Below are 18,054 nucleotides of genomic sequence, written 5' to 3'. Positions count from 1 at the left end.
CTGGGTTTGTTTACAAGGGTGTTTCCTAAAAGATGTAACTGAAAAAGAGAAAACCCACCCTAATGTGGGGGACACCATGCCATGGGCTCAAGTCCCAACTGAATAAAAAGAAAAAAGCAGATGTGCACCTGAAAATAAACAAACAAACAGATAAAAAATAAATAAAACCACATTAGAAAGACTATAAAACATGCTGAAAAAAGTCATGACATAAAGATATGGTGATGAGAAAATTGACAAATGCAAAAACTCTCTACAAGACCAACACTCTCTAAGTTGTACACTTCGTATCCACAAATCTCTCTCACAACAAATCAGCAATGAAGCATCTGAGTCGTGAAACAAACACCCACAAAACAACAGCACAGAAACTTCTTTCGATGAGGATGTTCTTTCAAGTTCTCATTTCCCTAGTGCTTCTTCAGTCCTCTGATTCTGCAGTACACATGCCAGGTTGTAGGAAGTACTTCATCACTGACGGGCTTACAGCATCGGGTCATCAGCCTCTCCACATAGTTCAGCCCTTGTCAGTTATCAATAGCTTCCCCATTGGTTCAAAGACTCTTTGAAAAGATCAAATTAAGAATGATCCTTCTCTATACTGTGATAATGAAGTCCCCTTATCATTCATAAACTTGACCATCAATATGAATACTAACACCAAAGCAGGCACAATCCAATAAAATACATTTGTAATACAATTTCTTGTTCAGCCCTAGTGGTTTGTGAAACCTTGATTAATAAACTAATGACTAAATTGTTTACTGTTAAAGAGAAAAATGCTTTATAAATCTGAAATTTCTGGACTTACTAGAGTATGCTATCATAAAAATGAAAATAATCATGTCTAAATATTTAGTTTCAATAGTGAAATGTTTTCTTCCACGTGGCTTCTAATTCTGGTAGCATATACTCCAGTCACCCCCATACCAAATTATCAAATTAAGTCCCTGCTTTAAAAAAATATTCAAGATGCTTTCCCTAATGGTGTAAAATGGCCCAGATGGGAATTTTCTTTTTGGTACTGATTATTTCATTTTTGACACTTAAATTCTTGATGCTTATTTTTGAAGAAGATTCCTATGTTGCATATGACAGATTGACAATTTAGCCATTTTTGATAAGACAAACAGAATTAAAATGTTTTATTTTGGTTTTCTTAAGTTTGAGTTGCTTATTAAATATCCATGTAGACATGGCAACTGAGTACCTGGGTTTGCTAGCCTGAAGTTCTAGTATGAGACAAAACTGAATATGATTGATTGATGATTGATTGATTGATAACAAGTATTAGATATATAGATGATAGAGATGTTTATAAAAAATATTCTAGTCAATGACCAAAGGCGTGTTAAAAGGTCCCATAAGATTATATCATCTAATAGTATTGTAGCTCTCCTAGTCTTTGTAATTGATGTTTGAATAGTGAAAACACTTTAGTGGGTCAATCACCCAACTTAGAATGTATTTCCACCATTATAGGACCTCTGACGCTAATGTGCACAAATGAATTAAATAACATGAACTTTAAAAGTTTAAGAATTAAGCTTTCAGGATTACAGTATTTTAAGGATGAAATGAAATCAAGATACAAAATAGTCTTCCAGTGAAGAAGTGAGTTTACCACATTCCTACAATATCCAAGAGAAAGGTGTGTGTCAGAAGTACAAAGAGAGAAAAGGCATCAATGATCTGGCCTACCTGTTTATCCTAAAATCTATGATACCAATCTACCAAGCAATATATGCCAACCTGCCCAGTAGTGACACAACTGTTTGGGGGGGTAATCAACTGCTCTTTGATTGAACCCGAGTCTTACTTCACAAAAGGGAATTTATACCAGGAATCTAAACCAGTCAGAACCCTTAGCTGATGAGATGTTAAGTCCTAGGGGTGAATTTACTAATGTTGTTTATCTGAATTGTCATAGCACCAAGCTGCCTTCGAAATATTTATGTTCATACCCATAAATAAATGCTACTCCCAGCCTTAATCAGAGAAGCTTCTCTTTGCATGAAGAGCAGTGAATGTTCTTCATAGCTGCTCAAGTGGACAAGAATACATGATCGGTCCTAAGCAGAGCATTTATACCACCACCTGTATGGTTCAGGGATCATTAAGAAGTAGTGGACAGAAAGAATGCAAGAGCCAGAAGATAGCAAAAAAAAGCTGTAAAGTGCCGACCTCTGGGCTTGGCAGAGCCAACACAGTCACTGCAGCTGTGGTTGCCTACAATAGGCTACAGAAGACTGTGCCAATCAGCTGTCATTCATTTTTGGGGGGTGGGGCTCTATTTGGTCCTATGCCTCCTGAAGTAGTGGCAACTGATGGATTCTGGCATTGAGCAATCTCTGCTTTCAATTGTATGCCCACTGAAGTGCCCACCATGCTTAAATGGATAGTTTCAAACACGTGGTCACAAAGATGATTCCATAGATGTCAAAGGAGAAAGAGGCATAAATGCTTAAAAGGGAAATGTAGGAGGTTTGATAAGGATGGGAGAGAATTGGGGGTTATGGGGAGTCACAATGGTTAGAATACACTTTCTACATCCATGAAATTGGTGAAAGAACAAACTAAATTTGAGAAATGTTTACTATTTTTCTAAAAATGTAACACCCCTCTGCAAAAAAAAAAAATCTAGGTTTACTTTATGGGTTTGAGTCTATTTAATGAGTGAATGGAGATTATGGGAAACATTTTTGAGAACTTTCTCATAAAGTTAGGCAAGGAGAAGAGATGGCACCTGATGCAGAACAACACACAAACTAGCAAGAAACGTCCCCGTGCCGAGTAAATCTTTTTTTTTAATGGAAGGGGAAGAACCTATGACATAAGGACATCTGCAATGACAATGTGATCATAGCTCTTGGTGGATGATCAAGAATTGAGTTCTACAAGAGAATGAACATTTCTTTATTTTAGAAGCCAGAAGTAAGGCAGAGAATCCGATCAATGGGAACACAAGGAAACTTGGAGGAATTTTCTAGTTTCCTCGAGAAAACTGAAACACATTTGTAAGCCAAGGAAAGGATCAAAGTTGGAGTTTGGAGTGTGTGGACGAAAATAAAGACAGTAAGGAACTACAGTCTGTGCCATTTATAACACGGAGAGAAAACAAGGTAAGTGTCATGAGAAATTACACAGAATGATTCAGTGTCATCAGAGAAACAAATTAGGTTCAAAATTAAGGAAGAGAAGGAGGAAAGGAGAAAAGAAAAGAGGACTTCAGCAAAGAAAAGGCTTTAGTTGTGTGTTAATGAGAGAAAGCTTAGAGAAAGTCTGGTGTGGGAAGAAGAGCCTGAGGCAGGGGCAGAATGAAGAGATGTACACAGCCTGGAGTATAGAGGTTCTAGCAACCAGTTCCAATCTAGCCACAGCCCAGGGCCTGAGAAGGACTCCCAGGTGCAATAGGAAAATATGAGCTATAGTACTGAGTTCTAAAGACTCTACACTAATAATTCTGAATTTCATTTTAACGAAAGAGAATTCTCAGACAACCCATCCTCTGCTCTCACATGGCCTCTCTATTTTTGTTACAACACTTTTTCTTTTATTACTTGGATTTTAATCACAAATGTGTCATTTTCAACATGCTGATAGCTCCCCAAATATAGTCCCCGGGCTTTTCATTTTTTTCCTCAGAACATAATAAATGAATAATAAATTTGACATTATAAATTTTAGTTTAAAAACAAATAACATTAGATATATGGATATGCCTAGCAGCAATCATTGATTGAATTTTAAATGAAAGCAACTGAAAGAATTGTGACTGAGTAGAAAGTGATTGATAAGACCTGGTGAGAGGAGACTAAATTAACTCTAATGTAATCTTCTGTGTATTTGATATGACTCTAGCACAATAACAGCAAATAGGGTATTTTAGGTATTTGTCATCCTTCAGACTCTCACAGCGTACAACCCATTTTAAGACGTTATAAAGGACAAGCAAGCAATTGAGATAATAAAGATGTAGTTTGGTTCTACCACCAAAGATATAAAATCAACAGGTACTGTTGGTCTTTTTATCCTGGTAAGTAGTGTATCAGTTAATTCTCTGGGTTTAAGGTCTTTTAAAGTCCGTGTCCGGGTAAAAAGAAACTAACATAATTTAATCTAAAAATACAAAGGAATCTATTGTGGAGGTATCTTTGTGGATTTCTGAGGACCTCTCTAACACTTTGCTTCTTCCTATTCCCATGGGGTCTTCATTTATCATGGTCTCTTTTTCCTTGTTCTCCCTCTCTGTTCTTGATCCAGCGAGAATTGTTGAGACCATGATTGGAAAAAGCACAGGGACAAATAGCCAAACTAGTGGAAACACATGAACTATGAACCAATAGCTAAGGAGCCCCAGACTGGATCAGGTCATCTGGATAAGTGAGACAGTTGATTAACTTGAACAGTTTGGGAGGCCCCCAGGCAATGAGACCGGGACCTGTCCTTAGTGCATGAGCTGGTTGTTTAGAACCTGGGGCCTATGCAGGGACTCTTTGCTCAGCCTGGGCGAAGGAAGGAGGGGACTGGACCTGCCTCGATTGAATCTACCAGGCTGAGCTGAATCCCCAGGGGAGTCCTTGCCCTGGAGGAGATGGGAATGGGGAGTAGGCTGGAGGAAGGGGGGGGGGTGGAGGAGGGAGGACAGGTGAATCCGTGGCTGATATGTAAAATTAAATTAAATTGTAAAATAAATTTTTAAAAATTCAAAGGAAATAAGAGCATATTTTAAATCAAGGACTCTGTGAAATCAGTTCCTGGAGGGAACACACATGTCAACCACAACTGCCCTCATCCTCCTTCCCAAGGGGCCAAACTCTTTCATGTTCGCATAACCCAATGGAACTTGGCATACTCCATGTCTTCTGGCATGGCCAGTCCTGGTATTTTCCTCCCTCACCACAGAATTTACTTTAAGGATGAGCCTACATTCGAACCAGTCAGAGCATTCGATGAGATCGTATAAAACCTATAGGAATCAGTCAACCAAGGGCTGTTAGAAGCCACCTCTGTCTCCAGTGGAGTCAATACACTGTGGAAATAAACCCAACAAGTGGAAAATCGGAGCACGGAGCAGAGACTGAAAGACATCGTCTCAACCTTTACACGCAGCAACACTGAAGTCAATGGTAGCTAAGACGGTCACAATTCATAACTTTGACCTGAGTGTGGCTGCTCTCCTATCAATACTCTAACATTTAATTATAAGAATTGTAACTGCTGATCGTGGACAGGGAATTGGGGTACCTGAGGCCTTGGACTGACCCCAGAAACACAAAACGAATTAAAAATTCAGTTGGGAAATACAGGTATACAATCCCACCACCTTGGAGGCTGAGGCAGCAGGGTGTAGAGCTCAAGTTTATCCCAGGTTAGACAAGACCTTGTCTTAATGACAAACCACAAAAAAAAAAAAAAAAAGAAAGAAAGAAAAAAATCCCTGAGCACCAAGGGAGATCTGAAGGCAGGATCTCTGGGTGATGAATATAACACAAGGGTTTCATCCGCACATAGGAGAATGAGATGTGCCCTTTGATTGGTGACTATAGAGTGGATAGTGGATCCCCATCCTTTCCCATAGTATGAGATAATGGTGATTCAGAATGCAATCCCTCACCAGTCAGGACATCATTCAGTGTCCTGATCTCAGCCTTTCCAACCATCAAAACTCTTGAGAAATAAAATTGTGATGCTTAAGAGCTACCAATTCTATTTTATTCTGTCACAGCCGCCTGAAAAGACCCATTTACCCCTTGTCTGTTTCATTTTTGTATGCTGCAGCCAGAGAAAGCTGATTTGTACATGCCGCCCACAGGCTGATTTGGGGCAGAGATTCAGTGAGAAAAGAGATAGGCCAACGCTGCTGTTTCCGTGGATAAGGGAGATAAAAGAACAAGAATGACTTATTGACAAAGGTTTGAAAGTTTCCATAAGTAAAGGAGCACTGAATCCTAGCTATAATTGCATTCATCCCTTGTCAGGTTTCTATAACAAAATATCCTAACGAAAACAACTGGAGGAAGAAAAGGCTTCTTTTGGCTCCTGTGTCCAGTCATCTCTGGTGGGGAACTCATGGTGGCAGCTGGTGGTTCTACATCCACCATGGGGAAGGAGAAATTGATGGACGCTTCCGCAGAGTTCCTACGATTTATTCCATTCGGGACACAGCCCATACATCGCAAGGCTCTGCCAACAGAAACTGAGGCTTCCCACCTCAGTGACTCTAGATCATCCCTCACAGGAATGGCCAGAGACTGGCTTAATCCAGATTCTCCTCCCTGCTCTGTTGGCTTCTCTGAAGTGATTTGGATCCTGTCAGGTTGACAATCATTGCAAACCATCAATCAAAGTAAAGAATCACAAAAGCTGAAGAAGTTTCTCTTCTTCAATTCCTGTGATTGACAGAGGGCACTGTGAAAACTCTACTGAATTAGAACTTAGACTAAATCCAGGTTAAAACAACAATTTTTAATTATTCTATATACTTGGGGGTCCTGGAGAAAATATGCATTCAAATGATAGTTTAAAACCACTGCCTGAGTGTGATTTTGTACAATTGAAATGAAGTATGATTGTTCTGATTTCTTATCAACAATATTCTAATAACAATAAACATTTAAGCTGGATTTTTCTCAGTGAGTCCCTCATCATTTAGGACTATACTAATAAAGTTTATATATATTCTGTGATTCAAAAATAAAAGATAAGTCACCCAGATTTCAAAATTGCTAAAAATGCATTTAGGTAAAGAAATTCTCAAACACTGAAACTAGTAATCTCTGCACAGAACAACTTCTTTGCCAGTTTTATTTTCTTCAAATTCCTTTTCTCTTCCCAAATTACCAAGTTATTGGATTTTTGAGGCTTCCTTTTATGATATTTAAGGTTATGCAAAATTAAAAGAATGTGTAAAATGGTACAACATCAATTATTGGAAACAGTAAACTAATTCCAAATAATGAATAACTCATGTAGTTAAGTCTAATTTTGAGTCCAAAATGAAAACAAGGACTGTGGGAAAGTTACTTTTAGTATTATGTTTTTAATAAGACTTTCATATCATGAAAAAGAATGTGTTTTCTTGGAGAAAAAAAAAACCTATTATGTTTTTTAAAAAAAAACCCTAGAGTGTTGTGGTAAGAAAATTCACATTTCAATGAAGCAAATCACTATCAATTCAAACAAAAATGTTTTTAATCAACATTTAAATGTTAAACATAGGGTTCCTTGCCAATGATGTGGATGCTACGGCAAACAGCTCCTTTCAAAAGGACTTCTCTCTGCTACATTAAGAACACAAAACTCTCACAGACTTGTTCACAAACACATCATTTGCTCACAGACTCAAGAAGAACAGTGGGAAGGCTTTGTTTCTGGTTTCTATGAACCTAGAGAGTCACTGATAACATTTTGGGGACAAGTCATAGAAGCTCCTCAAGCTTCCTTAGGAAGAAGACTAGGGAGAAAATTATTAAGAAAAATCAAAGACATCGCTTGAATGATAAAGTACTAAAGATAACGAAGATTCAGTTTCTATGATTACCAGCAAGGGCTAGTGGCAGAGGGGTTGGGGTGATAATGGTCAAAATGTACAAAAAAAAAAAAAATGAAGATTTAGTTTCTCCAAGAGAACAAGAATTTCTCTCTCTCTCTCTCTCTCTCTCTCTCTCTCTCTCTCTCTCTCTCTCTCTCTCCCTGTTTCTCTCTCTCTCCCTCCTTTCTCCTTCCTCCTCCTCCTCACCCTCCACCTCCTCCTTCCTAATGCTTTCTCTTGTCTAGACAAAATAGTTATACACAAATTCCTATGCTGTGGATATCTGTATGCTGTGAATGTGTTGCTCTGATTGGTTAATAACTAAAGTGCCGATTGGCCAGTAGCCAGGCAGGAAGTATAGGCAAGACAAAGAGAGAGGAGAATTCTGGGAACAGGAAGGCTGAGTTAGGAGACATTGCCAGCCGCCACCATGAGAAGATGTAAAGTACTGGTAAGTCACAAGCCACATGACAACTTAAGGATTAATAGAAATGGGTTAATTTAAGATGTAAGATCTAGCTAGCAAGAAGCCTGCCACGGCCATACAGTTTATAAATAATGTAAGCCTCTGTGTGTTTACTTGGGTCCAAGTGGCCACAGGGCCATGGGAGCTGGGCAGGAACAGCATAACTTTTGCTACATTCCTAACTCATTCAATTGCCCCCAAATTGCAACTGGCATCTTGTTGCATCCTCTGATCAACTCTGAGAAAGGGCTGTGATTGAGGAAGGGTGAACCCATAGCTCCAGTGTCCTGTCATCAGAAGATGTGGTAATTAATATAAGCATAGATATGGAATAGAGATGTGTTGCAGGGAAAGCTCTAAAAATTGTAAGAATCAATATGAAGGAAATATGGGGTGTTTTTAACTCCAAATATCTTAAAATGCATTTTAAAGTATGAACTTTCTGAAGAAAGATTTTTGCATTTAATCCACATAGTTCCTCCTCTTCTTCCACTCCCCCCCACCTACCCCCATCTCATCCCCATCCCTTCCTCATAAAGAGTAAGGCCTCCCTTGGGTAGTCAACACAGGCTATTACAACCTGTTGGGCCAGACCTAGCCCCTCCCTCCTACATCAAGGCTGAGTAAGGCATCGCACCATAGAGAATGGGGTCTAAAAAGCCAATTTGTGTACCCTGGATAACTCCTGGTCCCATTTCAATGTAGTGCTCCCTTGCATGACAATGGCTGTTGTATACTGCTAATGAAGGCACCAGTGTGGTCACCCTGGAAACACATCTGGGGCATCTTCAAAGTAGAAGCAGAAATAACATGGCCTATCCATACTGCTTCTAGGATATATACCCAAGAGAACAAAAACATATCTCCTTCCAAAAGTGTCATCACAGATGCTCAAAGCAGCTTTGTCACCAGTACTCACAACCGTGAAAACACCTCAACATTTGTCCTAGGTCAAATTTTACATATAAACCTCACTTCACTTTCTTATTGCATTTCCTTACCTCGGAATAGGAAGAGAATAGATTAATGGTGACAAAGTCCCTTTATAAATGTTATTCAAATGTCATAAATAATATTAGTACTAACAACTGCAATGATTAATAAAACAATTTACATCAATCATGATGTATTATCCAAGGCCCTCTAAAAAGATATAACTTAGTACCTAGTTACAAAATACATATTTTAACGCATAATTTGAATTATTCTTTAAATTTTTATCAAAGAATGGTGGTGTGATTAGCAAGGAGATATCCATAATATTTATTTCCAACCATAAACCTACACCTGGGACTTATCCCAGGCCACTTTCTCAAGGTCTACATGTAATTCTGGGAACTGGAGAGAAAATGGAGGAAACATCACCACAGTGCACTCATTAAAAATAAATATTTTCATTTGGACTCAAGTTAATAGCCTTCTCAAGATTACCATATTTGTTTATGTACTGGTAATCTAAATCAATTGAGCAAGTTCAATTAATTTTCCCTGAAAATGTGTTCTGCATAATTGACTGGTAATACGCTATGCTAAACATTGTTTAATAAATGCAGTTACTTTTTCTATAAAGTATATTTAGGTGAATTACCAATAAACTATATTAACTCATAAAGTTTTCTTTAATTGTGTAGGGGAAGGTGTAGGTGTGAACATGGCACAATGTACATATGCAAATCATAGAATAAGTTACTAGAGTCAATTTTCTACTTTCATCATGTGAGTTCTCAGAATTGAATTCAGTTCTTCAGCATGGCAGTGATCACCTTTGCCTACAGAATATTCTCAATAGTCCAAATAACTGTTACACTTTTAAATACATTTTGAGGCAAACAAAATTTTATAATTATTTAAATATTGGAAAACTTGACTTATTGAGACTGGAAGCATTCATTCACAAATAACAAACATTTGTGGTATTATCCTCCTGCCTGAAAAACACCAGGGAATTGAGATTCTGAGTTAAACAAAGTCCCTTTGCATAGTAGATCAGTAAAGGGTTGCCAATGTGTCATATCTTCACAGATTTTACTGAGTTACAAAGTATGAATTTACAAATTTTATGTATCAGGAATTCTTATAAAGGTACAGCCACAAACAATATAAAAGAATTCAATGATAAATGTCTATACAGGAGGAGAAAGAACTGACCAGAGAATGTTGTGGGTTTGGACTATTTAAATCTCAGCTCTTGGAGCTGGGACTCTAACTCAGTTGGTAGAGTGCTTGCCTAGCATGCACAAAGCCCAAGATTTGTTCTTCACCAAGACATAAAGTAAGTATGGCAGCACACTCCTATAATGTTAAAACTCAGGGAGCAGAGGCAGGAAGCTCAGAAGTTCAAGGCGATCCTCAGTTACTTTATGAATTCAAGGCTAGCCTGGAGTACATAAGACCTTATCTCAAAAAAATAATCAAATCTTATCTCTTCAAATTTTCGGAACTTAAAATTTTTAAATAATTTTCAAAAACATTTTTAACTTTAGTAAACTAAAGAACAGGCTTAATAATGTCTTCCTTACAGGTTGTTGCAAGAAGAAAGTGATGGATATATTGATAGATAGTAGAGAGTAGGTAGATGGTACATAACATAGATAAAAGATAGATAGATATGATATGATAGAAAGATGAATAGATAACAGATAATTTATTTTAGTACATAGCAAGAGTAGGCATTTTTATAGTTTTTGTTAAGTTTGTTGTGCAAAAGTTTGAGCTGTTTTGATAAGTCAGAAATTGTGTTGTAATTTTAATTTAAATTCCTTTCTACAATCTAATTTTAATGGAATCATATGTTATTCATCCAGACTCTTTAACTCTCTCTAGTAAACAAGTCTTGAGTCTCTTTCCAATTATAACTCTATTTTTTTTTTTTTTTTGATTTTTCGAGACAGGGTTTCTCTGTGTAGCTTTGCGCCTCTCCTGGAACTCACTTGGTAGCCCAGGCTGGCCTCGAACTCACAGAGATCCGCCTGGCTCTGCCTCCCAAGTGCTGGGATTAAAGGCGTGCGCCGCCGCCACCGCCACCACCACCACCCGGCTATAACTCTATTTTTAACAATTGTGTTTCTTACGGTTTTCTATATTAAGAGTCTTTTAAAATTTTCTTAGAGTACAGTTTTCTCACTTACAATATCACTGTGCACCATTTCAACATCAAACATGTTTGTGTTTATTAATAAATATGGTCTTAATTTTCCTTCATTTTCTTGAGAATAGTCTTGGTTGCCTGTCCCAAACATCCCATGAGCCGATAGGATTTAGTGAAATGAAAGAAGCATGCTGGCTTTCTTGGGATTTATAGTACAGTGTGGGATACAGATGTTAATCTCATGTGCTATGGAGAATTCTAGATACCAGGAGAATATATTAGTTATTAGTTTTTTATGAAAACCAAACAATGCAACAGATAAAAATGAAATTAGTAAAAAGTGTTTGTTCTGGTAATACTATTATTTAGAGAGGCAAGCTGATAATCAGAATAGGTGTCATGAAGGACAGTAAAATTCTGAAATCTTAAAAAAAATAGTTTGCAAAATAATTAACAACAAACAGTAAAGGACTTTGAGTCAGTAGACATTTGCTCCCCAAACAAAATAATTACCACTCTATGGATTACTTATGGGCATCCCCATGGTAAGAACAGACTGACCTCCTTCCTGTTGGAAATCCAAAACCCTCTTTTATTAATAGCTCCCAGGAGTTCCAGTGGACACCATCTTTATTTAACGGTGGGATTTACCTTATAACTCCATTCTTCAAACCTGTTTTTCCCACTGTGCTTGAGTTATTAGCCATCTCATTGTTCAAGAATCTCTAGAAATAATTGGTACCTTCTGAATCTTTATTTAAGACTAAAATTAGTCTATTTTTACTTCCTCTAGACAGGAATGGTGCACCAATTTGCATCTCTTTTACTTCCTTAGGAGGTCTGTCTTTGGGTCACACCTTCATCTTTTGACCTTCCTCTTAATTATCACACCCATTTTTAATCTCACTCAGATTATTACTCTTTCAATGCTGCCTGTATTAATTTACCCATCCCTATGAATGAATACCTAAGTAAGCCAACTAAAAGGGAAAAATATTAATTTGGGCTCACAGTTCTGAGGTCTCATCCACTGTGGTGGGTACGAGTACTGCATGGCAGCTCATACCACAGTGGGCAGGAAGCAGAGAGAATGCCTGCACCAGCTCTCATGTTTTCCCTTTTATTCTGTCTGGTGCCTCAGCCTATGGGATGCTGCTACCCACCTTCTGGGTAGATTTTCCTACCTTAGCTGACCAGCTTTGGAAATCTGTTTGCAGATAAATCTCAAGCCGTGATTTGCTAATCTGGAAGATTCCCCACTCCAGTTAATTGACAAGCATCATTAACCATTACATTGTCCCTACAATAAATTCACTAAACCACAACTTTGATCATAACTCTTCTCCATTTCAATAAAAAATTATTTCCCAACCAATAATAAAGTGTAATATATTTAGCTTTGCTTTAAAAATCCATATGCTGGTCCAGAGATATAGTTAAGCTTTGGAGTCCTTCTCTAGCATGCACGAGGCCCTAGGCTTAATTCCTAGCAAAACAATAGAAAGAAAAGAAAAGAAACAAACAGAAGGCACAGGCAACATATTTGTTTTTTTAAAAAATGTTTTTCTGGAGTATTTACTGTGGTAGCTTAAATGAGAATAGACTCCAAAGGCTTGTATGTTTGAATGCTTGATCCCCAGTTGATATACTGTTGGGTAGAATTAGGAGGTCCTTGTTGGAGTTGGTGTGTGAATGAGGGGTGGGCTCTAAGGTTCAAAAGCCCACTCTAGGCCTAGTCCCCTCACACCCCTGCCTACTGCCTATGAATCAGAACATAAAGCTCTCAGACACTGCTCCAGGGCTATGCCTGTCACTTCCTGCCATGATTATCGATGATGTAGACTAACCCTCTAAAACTATCAGCAAGGCCCTAATTAAGACAGTAAATAGCATCAAATTGGAAGCCTCAAGGCAAAGAAAAGGGCACTACACTCTTGAGTACATAGAAAATGACGGCTCATTGTGTTATTCGTAGCATTTTAGAAAGATAAATAATCATGAGAGGTTCAATATGTGTTAATAAATTTTAACCTCCTGTTGATGATACCCACTGGAGTTTTGAGTATATGTTGAGTGACCATGAAATTCTCTGTTGGCTGTAACCAACTCTGGCCTCTGATGTTTTGAAGTTTATGTAACTAAGACACTGCATGATGGGCTTAGCTTTTTCCCTAGCAGTGGCCCTGAAGACGCTGACGTCACACCTTCCATGTTTTCTTCATCTACACCTCTCTTTTGAGCACCTTTGCTGGTTCCACCAAACTCTGTCTCAGCTCTATTGATTGTTTCACTGAAACTACTACAAGTTTTAAGTATTTCAAGTACTGGTTATTTTCTCCTGTCTCCTTTATCCGATTGCAAATTCCATAAGGGCAGAGTCCATATATTTGTAGATTAACCATCTAGGTCAATATCTAGCAAACAGTAATATCTATAAAAATATTTGCCGAATAATGCAAGACAAACAAAGACATGAAATCAACATGCAAGATGCCATATAAATGAGGGTTTCCATCTCAACTATTTGCATGGCCTTTGATTTGCAGTTTACAAATTAAAAATTCCAATATATAAACCAGAGGAGTCAAACTATAATAGTCATTTTAACAAAAGGTAATAACTGCTTCTGGCAATATTTGCTTTGATCTAAGTACTCAATATTTGCCCAATCCTTTCTACAGGTGTAGGAGAAAGCAACTCTTATTATGTGTGTTTATGCATAGAGAAACTGAGGAGATAGTTCATGTTTTGCTAAGCATCCCCATAGTTAAAAGTCACAACCCCCAATGTTTGAGGAGAGACATTATGTGACTTTCAGAGTCTTCATGCCAAACCACAATTTACTCTGAAATTATACAAAAAAAAAAAAAACCTTTCTAGGGCTAGGCATCTTCCCTAGTATCTTAAATAAAGTTGGATTTGAACACACACACCACACGGGTTCACTCTCAGAACTCTAAATGCAGCATCTAAGAAAGTGAGCTACTTCCTGGTCCCGAGTAACACAGAGAGGCTCCACTAGGTTTGAGTGTGAGCATGTATTTCCTCCTGATTTAAGTGAATCTTTCTGGGCCAGCAGTCTCGGATTTCAAATGAACAAAATAAAAATAATTTTAAAAATTATCATCATAAGATGATTACATCCTATCACATTTTTGCACAATCACACTTCCATCCATTAGTTAAACTCTGTCAGCAATAATTGTATATTCAAAAATGACAAGTTCAGAAAGGCTTATAAACTTGGCCTCAAGTAAGAAAATTAATGTCTTTGAATGGCCATGTTCCATAGTCCAATATGGACCCGGGATTTGAGAATAATCCTCCTAGAAATTTTTCATTTAATCAGAATTTTAACCTTAAGAGTCAAAGAATACTGGTAGATAATGGATGTAATCTTGGAAATGCACTTCACCTAGAACTAAAAATTAATTGTGACAAATAATACTTTTGTGTATTACTTGCCCATGCCTTCAAATACAATCTCTGAATCTAGTGCTACAATGTTTTGTTTGTTCCTTAAAATGTACTACTGTCACAAGAAGAGAAAATAAGCTGCATCAGGGTTCTGAGAGGCTTAGCACGTCCAGCAGAAATGTGTGTCTTCCCTTTCCATACAGCCTAATGAGGATCACTACTAGTCCTTAGAATCTCTATGCGAAGTTATTCAGAAATTCCATTTTTGGGAAGGCAGCCATGCTCACCACAATACCACCAACTCATGAGACTGGACTGGGCCCTCTGCATGGGCGAGACAGTTGTGTAGCTTGGTCTGTTTAAGGGGCTTCTGACAATGGGGTCAGTATCTATCTCTAGTGCGTGAATTGGCTTTTTTTTTAGCCCATTGCCTATGGTGGGACACCTTGCACAGCCTTGATGCAGGGGAGAGGGGGAGTTTGGACCTGCCTCAACTGAATGTCCTGGCCTTTGCTGACTCCCGGTGGGAGGCCTTACCTTTTTGGAGGAAGGGAAGGGGGTTGGGCTGGGGGATGGGTAAGGCTGGTGGGGAGCAGGAAGGTGGGTGAGGGGGGATTTGTGGTTGGTAAGTAAAACAAATAAAAAATTTCTTAATGAAAAAAGAAATTCCTTTTTTCTGCTTTCTCTTACTATTGCTTGCTATCTAGTGTTTACAATAAGCTCCAGTTTTCTTCTTTTAAAAAAAATTTAGGCTTGCTTCTTTTTAACTTTAATATCATTTTCTTTTTAAATTTTATACCTTTACCCTTTAGTCAGACTTCATTTATCAGTAAAAAAAAAGATGAAATCAACTTCTACTTTTAGATAGTTTTTACTGTGAGCAAATAGTGACTTAATAATAGCAACGCGATCTTAAATGTAGGATTAACTTGATGTCATATCAATAATAAAATAATTAACCAAGTTAACAAACATTCATGACATTTACCTTAAATTATAGGGGGCCTAATGATAAAAAGTGAATTCTATGTATGACATGATTGTGCATAAGTGTGTTGACTGAATGTATATATACATGTATCACATGCATGCCTGGTGCCTGTCAAGGTCAGAATAGAGGGTCCCTGAACTGGAATTACAAATAGCTGTGAGCCAGCAGGTGGGGTCTGGGAATTGAAATTGTGTTCTAACTGCTGATTGCTCTCCTTGTCCCACACAATTAAACATAAAATCCAGTTTCAGAGCTGAGCAAAGTTTTCCAAACTAATATTCATCTTGAAATAGTAAAGTGACAGACATAATAGTCAACAAGTCAAAGCAGTCACTGAGACTTGATATACTCTTCCAGCTCAGCAACAGGTGTCAGTCAAAGTGGGAAGTGTGTGTGACTCTCTTATTATACAAGAAGAATGGAGAAGTGACACCATCACCCTATGAACTTTGAAGGTAGGTCCTGTGAAAATTTGTGCTTGATCCTGGCCTTATTCATGAGAGTAACATTAGAAGCTAGTTACCAGTGTCGAGACTTCTAACTACCCCTGTGGCCACAGAGCAGAGAAGAGCTGTTCTTCCTGACTTGTAGGTTGCCCAAATTGTAGGTTTATGAGAAAAATAACTATTATTAGTAATGTTTTAAGCCATTAAGACTATTTTTATGTGGCAATAGATGGTAGAACCAATAATGAAAACCAAGGAGAAAATGCACTGAACTTTGAAAGGAGACAAAATTATTTTTACTGAAATGATAAATTATATGATTATGTATCAGAAAATGTAAGCAGATCTTTGCAGCAAAAAATAAAGTTAAAATACCTCAGATAAACTTTGCAACACTTATTTTGTGTGTTAAAAGGTAATGATAAACTGGGGCATGAACAGAGTGTATGCCTAGTAGGTACAAGACCATGTAATCAATCCTTGGTTCTTCAATTAAAAAAAAAAAAAAAAAAAAAGGTACCAGTTGAGTCAGGCATGTTACACCTCGGATGATGAGGCAGAATGCCCAGGATTTCAAGGCCAACTTGAGCAGAGCAGTGTGAGACCCTATCTGCAAAACAAGTAAATAAGAAAATAAAATACGAATTTAAATGGAGTGATGAGAGTCTATGTAAGATTGGTGATTCTCCACTGAGGTTGGTTATCTGAAGACCCTTTCAGAACCCAACTGTGCTACTGGCATTGTATCGGGCAGGGATGCTGAGGGACTGATGAACCTACATAGAACAACTCTCATGCTAAAGCATCATCTTTCTCCTAAATACCAACATTGTTGGCTTGTACACCCTGAAGTGAAAGCTGTGGTAATGGGAAGTTGGTGACTGTATGTGGAGAGGTTGGATGAAAAGGCAGGAACAATACTTGCTGGCTTTGAGCCTTCAGTGGCTGGCAGTGGGGTGGGGTGGGGTGATTCCTGGGACTGTCATTGACAATAAGGAATGGGGAACAAACAGCTTTGCATTTAGGGTGGTCAGTAGTTCTGGGTTTTTTTGTTTATTTCTTTTGTTTTGTTTTGTTTTTTGAGATGTCTGTTACAATCCAATGAATGTTGTAAAATTTTAAAAATAAAAATTGAGCATCTAGGTAGATGAAGCTCTACATTCTTTTTTTATTAAGAAATTTTTTTCATTTTACATACCAACCACAGATCCCTCTCTCTTCTCCCCTCCCCCCTCTCAACCTACCCTCCCCATTCCCTCCTCTGACAAGGCAAGGCCTCCCATGGGGAGTCAGCAAAGCCTGGAACATTCATTTGAGACAGGTCCAAGCTGCTCCCCCTGCATCAAGGCTGTGCAAGGTGTCCCACAGTAGGTAGTGGACTCCAAAAAGCCAGCTTGTGCCCCAGGGATGGATCCTGATCCTACTGCCAGGGGCCCCCTTAAGCAGATCAAGCTACCCAACTATCTCACTTATATAGAGGGCCTAGTCCAGTCCCATGAAGGCTCCACAGTTGTTGGTCTAAAGTTCATGAGTTCCCACTAGTTTGGTTTGGTTGTCTCTGTAGGTTTCCCCATCATTATATTGATGCCCTTTGCTCATAGAATCCCTCTTCTCTCTCTTCGACTGGACTCCTGGAGCTTGGCTTGTTGCTTGGTTGTGGACCTCTGTGGGAAAGCATTGAAAGAGATACCATGGTAGAGGGAGACATCATGGGGATAGGGAGAAACTAGGTGCTAAGGATGTTCCCAGGAATCCACAAGGACGACCCCAGCTTAGACTACTAGCAATAGTGGAGAGGGTACCTGAACTGGCTTACCCCAGTAATCAGACAGGTGAATATCCTGTCACCACAGAGCCTTTCTCCAGTAACTCATAGAAGCAAAGGCCGTACTTTCAAAAGGACTCTGGCTAATGACAAATCTGAGCATTGCTGGGATAAATCTCCTACAGTCCCCCTCACTTTGTGATAAAGGCGTCCATCTCATCCAACAGCTGAGTAAAAGAGGCGGTGGGGAAAGCCAGAAGTAAGTAGGTAAGGCTAGCCTTTGGAAAAAAAAGTTGAATTCCAGATGCTCTACATTTAGCCTTCAAGAACAGAAAAGAAAGATTAAA

This window comes from Peromyscus californicus, unplaced genomic scaffold (genome assembly GCF_007827085.1).
Source record: "Peromyscus californicus insignis strain IS unplaced genomic scaffold, ASM782708v3 Scaffold_16__1_contigs__length_79575227, whole genome shotgun sequence".
NCBI classification, from domain to species: Eukaryota; Metazoa; Chordata; class Mammalia; order Rodentia; family Cricetidae; genus Peromyscus; species Peromyscus californicus.
The sequence above is the reverse complement of the archived record's forward strand: the minus strand, read 5'-3'. Positions refer to the sequence as shown.